The 14,083-nt window shown below is 36.4% G+C and overlaps 1 protein-coding gene across 5 annotated transcripts in view; it reads left to right on the top strand.

Annotated features, from left to right (window-relative positions):
- Positions 1-14,083, top strand: part of LOC138697766 (phosphatidylcholine translocator ABCB4-like) — a 264,750-nt gene that overhangs the window by 154,770 nt on the left and 95,897 nt on the right. For 2 of the 5 annotated variants that reach the window (XM_069823290.1, XM_069823258.1), the window contains exon 2: positions 11,710-11,829. The exons of the other annotated variants lie outside the window; for them this stretch is intronic. The gene's annotated coding sequence lies outside the window, so the exon portion shown is untranslated. The remainder of the gene's footprint in view (positions 1-11,709; positions 11,830-14,083) is intronic. 5 annotated transcript variants of the gene reach the window in all.

Consider the following 14,083-nt stretch of genomic DNA (forward strand, 5'->3'; position numbering starts at 1 on the left):
ACTGTTGAAAAATGTAAAACGAGTCCCAATTCTATCAGGAACGCCAATTGGTTTAGTTGAAAAAGCTGAAAACTCCCGAAAGAATGCTACAGTTTTAAGCACTTAAGGTTGAATAAGTATTAATGCCTGTTCTCTTAGTGTGTGAAGTCTACTTTTGTGTTTTCCCGAGTTTTAATTTTTTTTTAATTCGGTAATTCACAATCGTCGTACAAAATTTCATCCAATATTCTTTGAGAAGATTAACTCCATATAGAGATTAAATTATTGGGGATCATCAGTGCGGTTTTGGGCGCAATAGATCGACTATTGATCAGATTTTTTGTATTCGACAGATATTGGAGAAAATATGGGAGTATAAGGGCACAGTACATCAATTATTCATAGATTTCAAAACGGCATATGACTCGGTTAAGAGAGAAGTTTTATATAATATTCTTATGAATTTGGTATTCCCAAGAATCTAGTTCGATTAATTAAAATGTCTCAGTGAAACATCGAATAATTTTCCAATTCACTGCGAGCTAAAGCAAGGAGTTGCACTATTACCTTTACTTTTTAACTTTGCTCTAGAATATACCATTAGGAAAGTCCATGATATCAGAGAGTGTATAGAATTGAATGGGTTACAGCAACTGTCTGTCTATGCGGATGACGTGAATATGTTAGGAGAAAATCCACAAACTATTAGGAAAAACATAGGAATTTTACTTGAAACAAGTAAAGAGAAGGTTTGGAAGTAAACCCCCCCCCAAAAAAACAAAGTATATGATTATGCCTCGTGACCAGAACATAGTACGAAATGGAAATATAAAAAAAATTGAACCAGAAAGAGTGAACATTCGACACTCCTCAATAGCAGACCTGCTTAAGTGACGTGAGGTTGTATCAGAATGTCAAAACAAAAATCCAACACAGAACAGGTAATAAAGAGAACTGAATTCAGAACATGAGGAAATTGTGTTTAGCTTCATTGATAATGATACTTTTGCTAAATTTAATTTAATTTAATACTTGTTCCGAGTTAGTTAATTTGAAACATAAGTAATCCTGTAAATGTAAATTCTATTATGAATTCATTCATACGGAGCGGACTGTACAAACAGCCGCTACTGTAAACAGTCGCGCGTGCACACAAGCATTTTGTAAACACAGTGCTCTACGTACGATGAAGCGTAACCTATAACCAAGACTTTTTTCAGCCCTAGTTCGGACGCTGCTCTACAGGAAAGAATATGGTTTTGGGTTGTAGTCACCGCACTCCCGCGAACTATTATTAGGAAACCTAAAATATTACTTACTTACTTACAAATGGCTTTTAAGGAACCCGAAGGTACATTGCCGCCCTCACATAAGCCCGCCAGCGGTCCCTATCCTGTGCAAGATTAATCCAGTCTCTATCATCATACCCCACCTCCCTGAAATCCATTTTAATATTATCCTCCCATCTACGTCTCGGCCTCCCTAAAGGTCTTTTTCCCTCCGGTCTCCCAACTAACACTCTATATGCATTTCTGGATTCGCCCATACGTGCTACATGCCCTGCCCATCTCAAACGTCTGGATTTAATTTTCCTAATTATGTCAGGTGAAGAATACAATGCGTGCAGTTCTGTGTTGTGTAACTTTCTCCATTCTCCTGTAACTTCATCCCGCTTAGCCCCAAATATTTTCCTAAGCACCTTATTCTCAAACACCCTTAATCTCTGTTCCTCTCTCAAAGTGAGAGTCCAAGTTTCACAACCATACAGAACAACCGGTAATAAAACTGTTTTATAAATTCTAACTTTCAGATTTTTGGACGGCAGACTGGATGATAAGAGCTTCTCAACCGAATAATATCACGCATTTCCCATATTTATTCTGCGTTTAATTTCCTCCCGAGTGCTTAAAATATTACATTTATAAAATAAATGAACTATTAATTCCGTCGTGTGAATGACAAATTTTTCTCAAATATGCCAAAATGCTTATATGCAAGTGGGCATCATTTCCAGCAGTGTTAGTACAGTATGCTATTTGCTCTATCTACTAGCTGGGCTTAGTCACGCTTCGTTTCCGGAAGTTTCAATTCGACCTACCCATGGTGCGGGAATTTATGACTACGGGACATACGTAAAAGAAATAACTTCGGTGCCATTGAAATCCTGCAGTAAAGTAGGCAGGTAAGAATCAAAATACGCAGTTACGAGAACATCTTCAACATCTGAATGATAAAGATAAGGAGATTCACAAAAATCGTATACAGGGTGTTTAAAAAGTACCCAATATTTTAGGAGGTGATAGTATGCATCAAAACAAGAAAATAATGTCTAATAAACATGGGCCCTAGACACATACTTTCTGAGATCTGAACACTTGTTCATAAAAGGTGCTCAATGTGACGTCCATTCATGTCAATGCATTTTTCTGCCCTACAATACAGCAGACTACCCGATAATCATACCGCAGTAGACACCCCTGGCATGGAATACTGTTACGTCGCCAGGAATACTGAAAACAAAAGACTGGTTGCGGATATGAGCGGGGTACAGCAGGGATGGTATTGTGAATTTTCGTAATCAGCATGTGTAGGCTGATGAAAATCCCCATGCAGTTGAAGAAACAAGGCATCAGCACCGATTCTCAATCAACTTATGGGCAGGCGTTCTTGGTGATAGATTAATAGGGTCACAGAGATTAACTGGGGATCGTTATCAGGACTTTCTTTTTAACGTATTAAAACAAATTTCAAGGAGTGCATGATTCCTTACGTCGGAGGGCAGAGGAATGTATTGCCATGAATGGACGTCACATTGAGAACCTCCTATGAACAAGTGATCAGATCTCAGAAAGTATGTATTGCAGGACCCATGTTTATTAGACATTATTTTCCTGTTTTGATGCATACTACCACCTCCTAAAATATTGGATACTTTTTAACACTCTGTATAATATGGTACAAATAGGAGCTATAACAGAGGGCCAAAGATACTCGTAGTATATGAAGAAAGGAAAGGAGCTTTCAAGAAGAGGAAAATTAAGCGCAGGAGTAAGATCAATAGAAGAAGAGAGGAAAATGTACAAAATAAGAAGAAAAATATTTGAACAGAAGTATCTTTAGCTCTAAGTTCCTAGAGTGCCATCAGCGAAAAGAATATCCATTCATTTGCAGCAAAGCCACCAACTCAGCTGCATAAAGTCATAGAAGCTTACGCTAAATGTCGCAATAGACACTTTCCAAAGTAATTTTACCAACAAGACATCTCTAAAAAGAACAAGATAATAACAGCCGGACGTAATAATACAGAGGAAATCCATAATTTCTCGGAGTCTTCCTCATCATTATTTGACGTCTAAAAAAATTCAATTGTGACAACAAAAAGAACTCACATCACGTGACAGTAATGACTTATTCGCAAATGATTAAAGCGACTCAGAAGCAGGTAAATAAAGCGTTGTTCTTCAAACGAAGTTACTACATAGGAATTCTTCAAAATTAAACTGTATACTTGAATGCGAAAATCAGTCCTAGACAAGAAGCAATATTCTACAACCTACTTCAATACTAAGTACGAACATCTTGTGATCACCATCTTCCCGCGTTTATCTCTATTCAAAGTAGTGTTACACAACTGATTAGTGAAATAAAAACACTACAACATTATTTTAATTTGAAAGTATTCGAAAATACTGTACACGAAAATACAGATACACCAACAATCATTATTGTGATATTGGAGCCCATATTTATGTGACCAAAATGTTAGAAATGAGGCAAGTGTTGAGAAACAATTAGTCCCAGAATAGTCTTCCAGATGGCAACAGTTAGCCTTGATCATTCGTTATTCATAGTAATGTTTTTAATATGAAAATATAAAATCAAATAGTAGCCTACTTAGATTCGTAATACGAGTGTACATTTCATTGCTGCTTCTCGCACTTGAGCACTTAATATTATATGGACGCTAAGCTCCGAAATAATTCTTCTCATAAGCGAGCTTTAAGAAAAATGTAATTTAAATTACTACCTCAACTTGTTATTTGCTCTCACCAAAAAGTCTTCTTGTTTCCTTGTATTCCCCTTGTTTGTCATGACTAGAGAGCGGAATTTTAGGCCCTAAAAAGTTGCATTTTAGGCGCCTAAAATAGGCTCTTAAACTCCTTTATTTAGGCTCTATAAAATAAAAAATAGGCTATTTTGTTAAAGAATGTAACCAATATAAGATTCAACATTTATTTAATGCAAAATTCTTATATTAAAAGAAACTTCCACACATTTCACATTTTACAAGAGTACACATGCATACACAAAATGAAGACTTTTGTCTTTAAGTTAGTGTTTTTCATTCACCAATCATATTTCCATAGTTTGCTTCACAGTAGATGATCAGCACCTATTGTGCCTCTCACTGCTATACTTACAAATGGTGAGAGAAAAAAGGAAGGGGTTGTTATCTGTCTTGGAATGTAAGAGAATGATTATTCAGGTACAACCCAGCGAGTTTGTGTTAAATTGGTGACAGAGGAAGAAATAATAATAACAATAATAATAATAATAATAATAATAATAATAATAATAATAATAATAATAATAAAAACTGTTACGAAGAATGATGCAAAAATTTAAAAAAAAACTTAAAAATAGGCAGTAACGTCGAAATAGGCATTTTAGACACTAAAAAAACCCTTTATTTACACCTATATTTCCATGAAAAATGTAAATATTAAATCTCAAGCCTGTATGTATCAAGAAAAAAATTAGGTTTTTTTCTAAATTCCGCTCTCTAGTCATGAATTGTATGCCGCTATATTGTGCTTCATGGGCCTCTGACTTCAGGTACCAGTACGTAATTGCGTTGGGGTGGGGGATTTCAGTGTGTTTCGTTGAGCAGTGAACTTTAGTTGATCGGTTACATTACGACCGAATGCTGCTATTCGTAACAGGCAACATTCAGCGTCCTGTAAAGAAGAATAACAGCAAGATGCCGAGGACGAAATTTGTGACTTAATTTCAAATGAGGAAATTGGAAGTGGAACGAAGTTTTTCTAGATGTAAGGCTGTGTTTTCTAGCAACAGGTATAATCATTCTCCTTTGAAAATTTGAAAATGTGGTTTGTTATTCACTGCAACAATATATAAAATGAAAAATTATGCAAAACAAAAACGTAATATACCACCATATTAACATAGTGAAATAAAAAGGCTGATACTTGTCAATGTTATATTAGGGTATTTTCTACAGACAGAAAATAAAGTGTCTTTAAAATAGTGCAATTTTTCTTTAACAAAGAAAATGATATCTTTAAATTTTTATTTTGGCAGATAGTTGTGCTTCGCAGTCGAAGGAGTGGCTTTCAACCACCCATATGCTGAGGACTAACTTACCGTGATGATAAGCATGAGTTCGAATGAACGAAAGACACAGCGTTAACTCAGCCCAACTCTGAGACGTACTCAAAGTCAGAGGCGCACGAAGCGCACTGGTAGTATAACGGCATATATTTCTCAGGCCTAGTCATGACGTTCCTTGTTCTCTTTTTATTCCTCTTCCTCTGCTAGTATTTTCCTTGTTTTTCTTTTTCTTTTTCTACATCTCTTGTGCCCCTTGTATTCCCCTTGTTCTCCTTGTCTTCTAGTTCTCCTTGTCTTTCCCTTTTCTCCTTTTATTCTTCTTTTATTTTAGCGGCGAGAGGGGTTGCATTTTTATGTCACACTTCCCAAGTTAACCCCCACACAGAGTGAGCAGAAAGACGTATTTTTGCATCAGAATTATGATAGGTGACAGAACAATACAATTTACGTACGTATGTACGTTATCTCCCTTGATTTTGACTCTATTTCAAGATTATTCTGACACCTTTGCTTTCGAATTCCTACAATTTGTCGTCCAACTGCTAATTTATCTCTTGCAATATAATTGATACTCTGTCCCCCGCCGTTTAGTATGTCTTCATTTCCTTGTTTCCGTCTGTTAGTAAATTAATCAGTGTCATCTATGTTATATAAGTTATGATGTTCTCACTCGTTTTCTAATAAGGCTTTTCCTACTATTCTGAAGATAATTATTCTCATTTACACGGTTTCCAGTAATCGCTTCGTTTCCATTGTATCCAGCATTGTTTGTGACATTTAAGTCAGCATCGCTCTTGGTATTGCTTTATAAATTATTAATTTTGCTTCAATATGCATTTTTTGCAACGTTTCATTGTTTACTTATACGTTTCTCAGTATTAAGATTTCAAACGCCAGCCTTAGAATACGCCATTATTCGTAGGAATGTATTCCTTCAAAGACATGAATATTTTTCCATTATAAATGCGATGTATTATGTTGTTTAAGGCAGACCAAACACCGCGCTGACCACAATTATGAGATCCCACCGTCTGTCCAAGTATAAGGTTGAAAAAGTTCAAATATTAACTCATGGTAATCCACTCGAAGTATAAGAATATATCGTCATGTGAATGCAAGAACTAGGTAACTTGAAATTTGCGTTTTTTAGTTATCTCTGTTATAGCATAGCAAAAGTCGCACAGAATGCAATGCAAGAACTAGGTAACTGATCGAACAATGCCAGCGACATCTATTTTCCAATATAACAAATAGGTAAAAGAAAACGAAACATATTCCTCAGTGCAATAAATAAGTAAATAGGCAATATCTCAAAATAAGACAAATTGAGTTACCTAAGTCTTGCATTCAGGTGACGATATTAAAACAATGATTCTAAAGCAAGCATGTCTAAGCGCCTGCACTGCGTGCTCTCAAGAACCCGCACAACATTTCCTTAAGAGCGATGATTGTACTTATCTTGATAAAAAGTGAACCTGTTGGATTTGCATTGCTTGTAGTATGAGCACGTAATACAGGCACTTTTACATCCCTGTTTTAAAGGCTCATTCGTGTATGCCCAACATAATCATAAAACGCAAATGATGGCAGAGAACATAATGTGACGTCAATATGGAATTTAATAGAAATGTACCCGGTACATCATAATAGCTGTGTGTGTGGGTGTAAGAATGCTATGTTTCCACATCTCTTTTTGGTAGCAGTAATTCCTGAGAAATAGTGGTAGTGAAGATTTTCGACATAAAAGGCCCGGTTGCATAAACATCGCTCATTTGAATTCACTTTTGATCGAAAATCAGAAAATGAATACTGAAGTCTATCTTTATTTATGTTGTTTTAACATTGATCTGCAATGGGACCACTGATCTTGGTTCAGTGCTGATCAGAAATGATTGAAATAAATAAATGACGAAATATGAGAAAAAATATGTTTGTAGCGAGTAGTTTTCAACACGTAATTCGAAGTTCATATGCCTTATTGATAACACGCGTAACGAAAAAAATAATCATAGAGGAACTTGAAGAAGAGAATGGGTACAAAAATTTAAAAAATAAATAGAGTTGTTGATTGAAATTGTTCTCAAACATAAATCAGTTATATACAGAGTGTCCGACAAGTCCAGCATCATATGGTAAATTATAATATGTGCTCGATATGAGCATCTCCAAGTTCATAACATATCTGGAGACGAAACTTCATGCTATTGAGAATACGATGTAACATATCAGTGGTGGTTCGACGACACCTTTCCTCGATCCGTATTCGTAGATGTTGCAGATCACGAATCTTCACTTCGAACACCTTTTCCTTCAGATAACCCCATAAGGCAAAGTCAAGAGGGTTTAAGTCTGACGATCTTGGAGACCATTCTCTGGGTCTCTGCATCCTATCCACCGATTACGGAATTTATCGTCGAGCCAAATCCGCACACTACAAATTTTATTATACCGCCTATGATGTGGGACTTGTCGAACACCGTGTAGAATAAAGAAAGAAAGTATGTTACTAACAGACAAAAGCAGGAGGTTTGGAAACAAATTGCTGCAGATTATAACTGCACGAATGCAATTCCAAGGGATATGAAAAGTATAAAATTATGATATGAAGCATAAAGACACGTGAAATCTGAAAATAACATAATCTACAACCCAACATAAACAGTAATGCATTATGAACATAATAATTACACGTGAAATATTAATAATATTTTTCCCTACATTGAATTAAAATAAACTTCGTTCGTCATTTTACTTTCAGGGACAGTAATTATTCTTCTTTATTTTGGTATATTGAGTTCCTGCCAAACTAAGTACGAATATTTTAAATTGAGAAAAATCGCCACTATACTGTGACCAAAACTATTTCCGACTTGATAGCTTACAGAGAAGGGGGAGTAATGTTGTCATGTTGTCCATCTTACGTGTAAGCGAGCGCGCTGCCGATAGAGTGCAGTAACGAACAGCTGACATGAACGTATACATTGCTAACCAATTTGTTGAATACTATGCATTAAAATTAGTATATATTTTTATTTTTATTATTTTAGCTTTAATATAATGTAATATTGTTAGAAAAGGTTGAAAGAACTGTAAACTGTAAAAACAAGTTCAAATTTAATACTATATTGATACCTTTACTTTTATGAGTCCCCGTATTCGTCCATGTAATATTGTTAGAAAAGCATCTTGATGGAAAGCATTTATATTTGTTACACTCTTCCCTTTTCCCCGGAGTTTCAAGTCTTGAGGACTCTGCGTTATCTTCATCTACACGGCCCTTTTCTTTTCCAATATCGATAACAGTGCTCTTATTAATTTTAACACAAGCAGCAGTTCTCATTAGACTTGCGCCAAAGGTGAAAGAGGCCCGCCATTATCTTTTCTCTCTCAAAATACTCTCTTACGTTACACACGATCTCTTGTGCTTGACTCTTTAACGGGACACCTTGTACAATATTCTTTGTTCCTCGCCAGTCTTTCATTCCTTCCGACATTGCACAAGTCACCTGTTTAGAAACTCTCGCAGAAACTATAAAACACACACTAGTCACACACTCCGCCAATGACAACGAAGATATAATTTAAACACAATAACTATCGATACACTGAAACAATTATAAAACTAAACAATATTTTTAATTAATACAAAGCACGCGCTAACCAGCTAACTCAGTCAACCCGGACATTGTATGCACGTGCAACTTGTAAACATGGACACGGAAATACCGTCCCGTTACCATGGTTACGGATCTCTCGTGATTGGTTGATTTGAATGGTTACCATGGTAACATGCTAAAGGCGCCATTTGTCAGGTCGGAAGTAGTTTTGGACACACCTTAAGATTTGATCTTAAACCAAGAGTAAATGATCTCGGATTGGTGTTTAGACAGTGCGAGCAGTTTAAAAGTCCCGAAACATTGTGGCCGCCCCCATGCAATCGTTGGCATTCCTCTCCATGAAAGCTCGGCGCTCTTCTCGCCTCCAGTCAGTCGTGAACATAGACAAATAACAGAGGTCGTGAATAAGATTTCACCGGGGTAGGACGTAAGACATTTTTGTTGTGCACTCGTGAATGATATTTCATTATAAAGAACACTAGTGTTGTGCAAGGGTGACATATTCACTGCGTCGTCATATATTCATCTTGGAGACTTACATCAAATGCAGAAAGTTGTGTGACAGAATAAGACAAGCATTTAGACGTAACTTTCCAATACGAAAAACAATATTGAAATCAGTGGATAAGATTAGTAATACAAGTTCTGTGACTGATCAGAAAATAAAATGAAGATGTCATGTGCTTACCGAAGAAAAACTTGATAAAATAGGAGCATCCTTGGAACGTAGTCCTCGAAAATCGCCTTTCTGCACTTGATAAATGTCTTCAAAATCACTATGCTACGACGCAGTGAATATCTCACCATTGCACAACACTACTGTACTCTCTAATGAAATCTCACCCACGACTGCACAACAAAACTGTGCTACTCTGGTAAAATCTCACTCAGACGGACTGTACGCGGGAAGAACGCAGCGATTGCGTGGAGTGGAATGCCAGCGATTGCATGGAGCTTGAGTCGTCGACCAGCTGAGCAATGCTTAGGAAATTTTAAATTTCCCGGTCTGTACACAAAAAAAAACTAAGTTCAGCTTTACTGAAGGTTAATTTCATTGCTTGATCTCAGATTAACTATACAGGGTGAATATTAAATGCTGTCTTCGAAGACTGGAGCGTGATAGAGGATATTGTGGCGATGAAATTCGAGATAGGAATCGTCATGATATGATGATTAGTTATGAAGACATTAGAGACAATACCCAGAAGTCAAATGGGGTAATAGTTATTTTTGATACATAGCGTATAGTAACTGGAGTTAAATTTCAAGAATATAACAATGATGTGATGTGTGCGACATGACCTGTCCTTGAAATGGTCAAATTTCTTGTAAGAAGTGCGAAGAAAATAACTGTAGGGACAATAGGCCATTCGTTAAGCCTATCTTGCGAAACTTACCTGCGGGTCAGGGGAAGAGGAATGTGCTTCCCTCCCACGCTACGCTTCTACCTGTAGCAAGCGAGCTCACTTACCCCCAACCGTAAGGTTCTTACTATATATTACGGTGCATGCAACCATTTGGTTTCACGAGATAACGAATAACCTATAGCTGATTTGTTTTCAAGTACTGTACTGTGAGTTCTCTGTGCAGTGTCCCAGTTCAAACTGATGTTACAATACGTATCTGTTTCGCTTTGTGAAGTAAGATGAGCACGTGATGTTTGCATTGCGTATATCAAGCAGGCACTGGGTTTCAAAGCGTGCTGCGCGATTCACCCGTTGTCCGGCATTGAACTAAATTCTAGCAAACCTGTGTGCGTGGTGCAAATGATGAAAGAGCAATTTGAAAGTGCGGGAGGTTCGACAGGAGTTACAGTCTGTGATTAAACCCGTGCATACAGAAGCGTTACCCATGGAAGTAAAACTTGCCCCCATTAAACATTTGGGAAAAATTGCAAGATAGAGTATTGGTTGCTATATTTTTTTTAATTTTAGTTGGTTATTTAACGACGCTGTATCAACTACTAGGTTATTTAGCGTCGATGAGATTGGTGATAGCGAGATGATATTTGGCGAGATGAGGCCGAGGATTCGCCATGGATTACCTTGCATTCACATTACGGTTGGGGAAAACCTCTGGTTCCTCTATTATTTATGCATGTTTTGATGTGGTCTATTACGCCCTAGTCTTCGAAAACGGCATTTAGGATTCACCAGTTGTATATAATTATGTTAATGTGTTTCCGTACTAAAAGAACACAGTGACCCATATCCATTACATTTTAGAGCTTAGGGCCCTCAGTAGGAATATTGCAACATTACTAATCTGTACACTATGATGAAAAAGTATACCGCAATATCGAAAATTATACGTAGGTGTATGTGTTTTACAGAATAACTGATTGTATCGGAATTTGTAACAAGTTTTAACTCGCTCTGAGGGAACATGATTAAAATGAGACCTCATAAAATGCGGGTATTCCTGTCAGCCTTAATGATTCTCTTTCTATTACAAACAGCAGGCAAATACTACGAAAACATGTGAAATGAAATAAGATTTTAAGGGGATTTTTAAAGTAATTCCAAATGAACTGACTTCATATTAGATGTATTGTAGCATGAACCTTATTTTTGCCACGAACCGCCAATTTTCACCGCTAAATCCGATCACAATATACTACAGACGAAACTTAAGAAAGGGATGTATTATATCCATTATCTATGTCAATTAAGCTTTTTAAAATCTTTTTAGTTGGTTATTTAAACGACGTCAACATTGACTCATACAAGATAATTTCATGTATTGTTTTCTTGATTTCTAGGAAGAGAATTCGAGCTAGTTGCTATGTCCATCTGTTGAGCCATTATCTTCGCAAAATCGCTGTCTCGGTACGCCTAGTAAGCGAAAGCGTGAGACATTAAACTACGAACCCAACCACAACGTATGTATGTAGCGTGCATAATTAATTTCTTAGAATATATTGTCAGGCAGATTCTACTGCCCGGAAGTTCTCTCAATTGAGGAGTTCTATGTAACTGGGGTCTATCTCAGAATAAGCTGTTTTGAGAAAATAAGGGTTGAAAAGTTTAGTTTGGGATCCTGCTTCATATTTTGTCACTATGAGTCTGAATATTGTTGACAATATTAGTGTACTTATGATTTGATACATTAACACATTCAGCAATGCATAAGCATGCGTAGAGCCACAAATAATAATAATAATAATAATAATAATAATAATAATAATAATAATAATAATAATAATAATAATAATAATGGCTTTATCTAACCTGGCAGAGTTAAGGCCGTAAGGCCTACTCTTACACTCAACCAGGATTATATAATAAAATCTCATAGATTTTTTTTTTAAGTAGGTTATTTTACGACGCTTTATCAACAGCTTTGGTTATTTAGCGTCTGAATGAGATGAAGGTGATAATGCAGGTGAAATGAGTCCGGGGTCCAACACCGTAAGTTACCCAGCATTTGCTCATATTGGATTGAGGGAAAACCCCGGAAAAAACCTCAACCAACTTGTCCCAACCGGGAATCGAACCCGGGCCACCTGAATCTCATAGAAGGGCCCTTCTTGCATACACCAATTAATATATGAAATTTTTCCTTTTTATCTCTGTTTTGGGAACATTTTAATTTAAGATTTATTACACTTAATACATATTGAAATTTAAAAAGTCCAAGTGTTACAAACATGCGGTATAATAACCAAAACTCAAACTTTTTATGAGCACAATGTCGAAAAGTAACACAAACATATGTTTTCTCCATATTAACAGATTATCAACTAGTCCAAAGATGAACCTCCTCATTTTGATTTGTATCATATATTGTTTGAGTTCTACATTTATTTTGTCAGTAGCAGGTTTTGGCCATAGTCGAATTCTAAGACTAATGTTCGGCAACCTTTAGTCTTGCTACAAACTTGCTCTTTAGTGAATTTATGCTGCAGTGCTCCTTTGGTGAACATCATACATTACCTTACAAAGATCATTTGAATTGATCTTAAGTTTAATAAAATTACTGATTCAGTACAAAAATCGCAGACATCTATGAGTGGCATTTTCAAAACAAAATTGGTTCGATTGTGGAAGAACTCACAATAAGTCTTGTAATTCACTCTGAGAGAGGAACAGAGGTTAAGGGTGTTTGAGAATAAGGTGCTTAAGGAAAATATTTGGGGCTAAGAGGGGTGAAGTTACAGGAGAATGGAGAAAGTTACACAACGCAGAACTGCACGCATTGTATTCTTCACCTGACATAATTAGGAACATAAAATCCAGACGTTTGAGATGGGCAGGGCATGTAACACGAATGGTTGAATTCAGAAATGTATAGGCCTATAGTGTGTTAGTTGGAAGACCTCCGGAGAAAAGACCTTTTGTGAGGCCGAGACGTAGATGGGAGGATAATATTAAAATGAATTTGAGGGAGGCGGGATGTGATTGTAGACATTGGATTAATCTTGCTCAGGATGGGGACCAATGGCGGGCTTATGTGAGGGACGGCAATGAACCTCAGGGTTCCTTAAAAGTCATAAATTAATAAGTCATAAACTCGTTTTTTGGACGACATTCTTGATGAATGGAAACGAGTAGTTTATGGGGGTTTTAGAATTGGACGAAACAAAATATTGAATGCATTATGTTTTGCTGATGATATAGTGTTAATTTTTGACACAGAGGACAGGCTACAAAAATCAGTTTATCAACTAAACAAAATATGTAAGAAGTATAATATGATAATATCAAAATCTAAAACTAAAGTAATGGCGTTCCAGGGAAGGAACTCAGTAAGGACAAAGTTAGTAATAGAAGATAAAGTAACAGAACAGGTTTCACACTTCCAATATTTAGGCTGCGATGTAACTTATGAAGAAGAGCAAGACATAAATAAGAAAACACAAAAATTTCAACATATTTGTGGAACAATAAGACGTTCATTGAGGAATAAAGTAAGAAAAGACACGCAGCTAAGATTTTACACAACGATGGCAATACTAGTGGTGATGTATGGAAGTGAGGCCTGGGTCCTGAAGGAAAAAGAAAAGAGTAAAATTCAGCCTACGGGCTGTGAAAGGTTGTACACGAGAAGAACATATTAGAAATGAGAAGATTAGAGAGGAATTAAAAGTACAACGACTTCTACAGAAAATAGAAGAACATAGATATAATTGGGTG

This window comes from Periplaneta americana, chromosome 1, assembly GCF_040183065.1.
Source record: "Periplaneta americana isolate PAMFEO1 chromosome 1, P.americana_PAMFEO1_priV1, whole genome shotgun sequence".
In the NCBI taxonomy this organism is placed as follows: domain Eukaryota; kingdom Metazoa; phylum Arthropoda; class Insecta; order Blattodea; family Blattidae; genus Periplaneta; species Periplaneta americana.